The 5,795-nt window shown below is 32.6% G+C and overlaps 1 protein-coding gene across 5 annotated transcripts in view; it reads right to left on the bottom strand.

Moving 5' to 3' along the window:
• Window positions 1-5,795, bottom strand: part of LOC107747087 (protocadherin alpha-3-like) — a 147,996-nt gene that overhangs the window by 26,309 nt on the left and 115,892 nt on the right. The window lies entirely within an intron of this gene.

The following is a 5,795-nucleotide window of genomic DNA, read 5'->3' on the forward strand; positions in this document are numbered from 1 at the left end:
CTATTAAACAGCTTATAAACCTACTAAAACTGTAGTTTAAAATGAAGTTGATATGACTTCTGTCCTTTACTTATTTTCTCCATTTGAAAACATTAGACATTCTACATTTATTTTGCTTATTGTTAATATTAGTGTTGTTGCTGTTGATGCTTTTTATAAATAAAATGTTTTTTTATTCTTGTAATATGAAGATTAAATTTAACATGAAAGCTAATTTTCAACACTTTAAGTGTGTGTAAAGTATGTTCTTACTTCACTCAGTCATTTATTTACTTTATAACAGTAAATAAATATCGGTTCCGCATATCGGTTATCGGGCACAAAAACATGCAAATAATTGGTATCGGTTATAAAATATCAATATCGGTCGATCACTAATGTGTACCGTTGTCAGACTCTGTTCCATGTGTTGTGTGTGTCCTGCTCCCCATGTGCCTTCCCATGCCCTTATTTGATTAGTTTCTTTCCTGTTCCCTGATTAGTTTAGTTCATTTGTCCCAGGTGTTCCCCATGATGTGTCATTGCTCCCAGGTGTGTCTCGTGATCCCCTCCTCCTGTGTGTATTTAAAGTATTCTCCAGCGTCTCCTCGTTCCTCGTGTGTGTGCATCGTGACAGGTATCTATACCTCTATGAAATCTGTTGATCTGGCTAAATACTGCTCTGAACAAATGTTAAATTTTTCTCCCATTACAACTTCTCAGGTTTATAATGCTCTAGTGAAACAAGACATAAAAAAAATCAGCAGGTATCAATAAAAATTGAGCCCTATTTTTTATAATTGTTTTTAAATGGCTGCTGGTATTGTGGCAGGGCCGATTGCTTCTATTGTTAATTTAAGTCTAACCTCTAATACCATACCAAGAATGTGGAAATCAGCAACAATCATCCCATTGTTAAAAGGTGGAGACCTTTCAGATCCTAATAATTATCGTCCTATCTCCAACCTACCAGTTTTAGCTAAAGTATTTGAATCATTGTTAAATTATCAAATAAAACAATTTTTAACTGATAATAATATTCTTAATGATCACCAATCATTTAGAGCAGGTTATAGTGCTATAACCGCAGATCTGCTAGTCACAAATGACATTATAAACTCTAGATAGTAAAAAGCCCTGTGCAACGTTATTTGTTGACCTTTTGAAAGCTTTTGATTCTGTTGATCATAATCTATTGTTACAGAAACTTAGTCAATAGGTTTTAGTGAAGCTGCTCTAAAATGGTTTGAAAACTATTTTTTTGAGCACACTCAGTGCGTAAGATTAGAAAACTATAGTTCCCCTTTCCATCAAGTGAAAAAGGAGTTTCTCAAGGATCCATTTTAGCTCCCCTTTTGTTTTCTATTTTTTATCAGTGATTTAGGCTTTGGAGTGGATTCCGCTAATATACATCTGTATGCTGATGACACAATAATTTATACTGCAGCATCATCTTTAAATCAAGCTCTACTGAATTTACAGAATGCGTTATATAATGTTATACAACATTCACTATTACAGTTGAAACTAAATTCAAAAAAGACAAAATATATGATTTTAGTCGTACTCATTCTAAGATAATGGATATGGTAATATCAACTCTAGATGGTACAACCATTGAAAGAGTTAGCCCTTATAAATATTTTGGTATATGGTTAGACAAAAAAATAGCTTTTAATGTACACATTGATAATCTGTTGATGAAGCTTAAACCAAAATTGGGGTTCTTTTATCGTTTAAAAAAACTGCCTGCCTTATGAGGCTAGAAAGAAATTAGTGGAGAGTACTTTTTTATCTGTAATTGATTATGGTGACCTTGTTATGCATGCAGCATCATCTTTATTGAGGAAACTGGACTCTACCTATCATGCAGCTTTACGCTTTGTTTGCGGTGCAAATTCACATACTCATCACTGTATACTTTACGAATCATTGGCATGGACATCTTTAATCACAGGAGGAAATTGCACATGTATATGTTCATTGCTAAGGCACTTTTAGGTAAGTTGCCTTCTTATATTTCAAATCTCCTATTTTTTTACTGTACTAGATCTCTATCGTACATTTGGTTAAAAGATCCAAAAGTATGCTCAGAATTTGGAAAATGTGCTTTTTCTTTTTATGCCCCCTGGGCTTAATCTGCAAACTGTAATTAAACTAGAGATACTGCCATCCATGAGTACTTTTAAATGTCTTTTGCAAACTGTTTTAAAGGAATCGTGTAAGTGTTTTTCTTGATTTTACTTTTACTGTTTTGTATGAGTGCATTTAATTTTTTTTTGTAGTTATCTTTGTGTGCAACTCTATGTGCTGTCGTCTTAACCAGGTCTCCCTGGAAGAAGAGATTGTGATGTCTCAGTGGGATTCTCCTGGCTAAATAAAGGATAAATAAATAAAAGAAAGGGAGCGAGCGAGCGAGAGAGATAATATATATTCTATATAATTCTATGCAAACTTCGAAAAGCAGACCACAGACAGCTATTCAATTCATAAAAATATTCTTTGCACATTCAAATTCACTTGTTTTGTATGAGTGCATTTAATTTTTTTTTGTAGTTATCTTTGTGTGCAACTCTGTGCTGTCGTCTTAACCAGGTCTCCCTGAAAGAAGAGATTGTGATGTCTCAGTGGGATTCTCCTGGCTAAATAAAGGATAAATAAATAAAAGAAAGGGAGCGAGCGAGCGAGAGAGATAATATATATTCTATATAATTCTATGCAAACTTCGAAAAGCAGACCACAGACAGCTATTCAATTCATAAAAATATTCTTTGCACATTCAAATTCACCAAATGTATTCTTTTCTATTTTGCTTAGTGAAGGTGAGCTCTGACTGTGCTGCCCTGACATTTTACAGACGCTCCCCCCGGGACACACTCGGCAATTTTACACCCATTTCAAAGAGGGGGAAGGAAAAAATCAGCGGTTATCTCGCCAATTATGCACGCAAGCTGATCCAAACACCTGGCCTTTCCTTCGAGTTCTGTCTAGCATGTACACACACACACACTGTCGTTTTCTGTGTCTCATTGTGCTGTGATGCATTTGTACAGCATTGACATCTCCCTGTCTTACCTGTTAGAATTGCATCCATCTGCTGTCGGCTGCTAATTGCTTTCCGTCTCTCTCAGGGTTTTAGAGTAAGTTATCTCTCTTACTTTCTGCTCAAACAGACACCTGTCAGACTAAATAAAAGACACTGTTTTGCTCCTTCTGAAGCCAAATTTCATCCAAACCAGTATCTTAAATATTATGCAATGGCTGAATATTTGTCATGGAAGCTTTTCTTTTTAATCAACAACTGAAACCATCCATTCTGCAATTCTCATCGACCACCCTAAACCGTTTATTCACTTACCTTGAAATTTGTCTGTATATTATACTGTACACCTTTGCTTCAACTTCATCAGATTTCCTTAGCTATTCTAGATGCAAGCAGGATAAATACACATTATTTACATGCAGTAGCATCCAAAAGTCAAAAAAAAGAAAGAAAAGGAAATAAATAGGATAGCTAGATCTCATCACCTCTCTGTATCAGTCTCACCAGAGTTATGTCAGATATTAATTTCCAGCTCCACTCACTCATTATAAATGACTCTGAAATATTAACGGTGGATCATTACAGTGCAGTTATTGCCCCTTTAAAAAGACATTCATTAGACTGCAATAATGGCTGTTATGCAGAACAGAGCTTTGCAGGCCCAGCTTTGAGACTGTCACACAGTTGTTCAATGTGAGTCTGAGTAGAAAGGTTTATGAGAGTGTCTTCTCCATAATGCATGTGTTGAATTGTCCTCATGTGTCTTTATGAAATGAGGGTCATTATGGGAGTGTGTGAGTCAGTGTTGTCTGTCTACAAAATGTGTGTGAGTCAGTTTTGTGACTTGACTGGGGCTTCCCTCTTCATTGCCACACTGCTCAGGGCCATGAGTGATGACCTCACTGCATCCATCATTCACAGTAAAAGATGACATCATCAGAAGACCACCATGCTCTATTCAATAAACCATTCATTAGTTCATTCATTCATTCAAATTTTAGTTTTACTATATTTATCTAATGATATATTTTCCATAGATGTTGTTATAGAAACAAACACATGTAAATAAAAAATATAATAAAATGCATTATTTAAATAATTATTGATATAATTGGATATGTTTGCTAAATATTTTAATTAAATTCTACATTTGTATTGTACAATTTAATGTAAACAACTTTGGATATGTGTACTGATTAAAGCTTTTCAATGGTATAAGCTACACATGAAAATAGCAAGCCATATAATTTGTTAGAAATATATTCATTTAACATGACATTTACTTGATGTTAAATAAAAGTTTTATTAAGAATAAAAAATGAATTCAATAATATAGTTAAATAAAATGTAGAAGGTATTCTATAAATAGTATTTTATAGAAATATACAATTCTGCAAATAAATCTAATTAAATTCTACATTTGTATTGTACAATTGAATGTGTATTGAATGAGTTGAATGTATTTGTACAGATTAAAGCTTTGCAATATTATAAGCTACACATAAAATATATATATATATATATATACGGCATAACACATACAGTGGATACATTTTCATATCTATATATATATATACATATCTAAAAAAATCTCTATAAATAATATAATATATTATAAAAATAATCACATTTTATAAAGTTCAGCTTTTTTCTCTCCTAACTTTTTATTCTTTTTTTTCTGACATCACCCTTTACTATTTTATTTCTAGGAGATCTGATTAATAATTATATATAGGCTGAAAGATCAAGAAGAAAGGACTCTGGGTGTGTCAGCATGTACTGGATGTTGTCAAACAGAGCATGGGTAAAGTCAGACCTCTATGGGTACAATGAAGAACTGCAGGTCTGCACATCATGCATATCAGAATGCATGTATCTGTCATGAGGCACAGACACAATGGAATAAAACAAAGAAAGAAAGCCCTTTTAGCTAATTTCATCTCTAAACATCGTTAAGCTCGTATCCTCAATACTTGTGTCTGCTAGACATTTCACTTGCAGTATGATCTATTTTTAAGACAACCTATTCTCCCTCCCCCTTTTCCTTCTCAGCTACCCTTAAATAATGGCTTTTTTGTAGAATAAACTGACACATCCTGACCAATCAAGAAACTATTCAAACTGAAGTGAAAATGTAGTGGCAAGAGTGAGTGAGAAGGCAAAATATAAATATCCTCTTTCTACATCTGTATCCATCACAATGTATACTCTGAAAAAACAAATATGTAGAAACAATTTACGTTGTTAGTAAATTTCATTTACTCATATCTTCTTGTAAAACACACTCCAATAATCGGTTTTATTTACAACTTCAAAAAAAAATAATAATAATACAAAAATTATATATATGTATGTGTGTGTGTGTGTGTAAGTGTGTGTGTAAGTGTGTGTGTGTGTGTGTATGTATGTATATATGTGTGTGTGTGTGTGTGTGTGTGTGTGTAAAATAGCAAGCCATATAATTTGTTAGAAATATATTCATTTAACATGACATTTACTTGATGTTAAATAAAAGTTTTATTAAGAATAAAAAATGAATTCAATAATATAGTTAAATAAAATGTAGAAGGTATTCTATAAATAGTATTTTATAGAAATATACAATTCTGCAAATAAATCTAATTAAATTCTACATTTGTATTGTACAATTGAATGTGTATTGAATGAGTTGAATGTATTTGTACAGATTAAAGCTTTGCAATATTATAAGCTACACATAAAATATATATATATATATATATACGGCATAACACATACAGTGGATACATTTTCA

This window comes from Sinocyclocheilus rhinocerous, unplaced genomic scaffold, assembly GCF_001515625.1.
Source record: "Sinocyclocheilus rhinocerous isolate Xijiao unplaced genomic scaffold, SAMN03320098_v1.1 scaffold168, whole genome shotgun sequence".
In the NCBI taxonomy this organism is placed as follows: Eukaryota; Metazoa; Chordata; class Actinopteri; order Cypriniformes; family Cyprinidae; genus Sinocyclocheilus; species Sinocyclocheilus rhinocerous.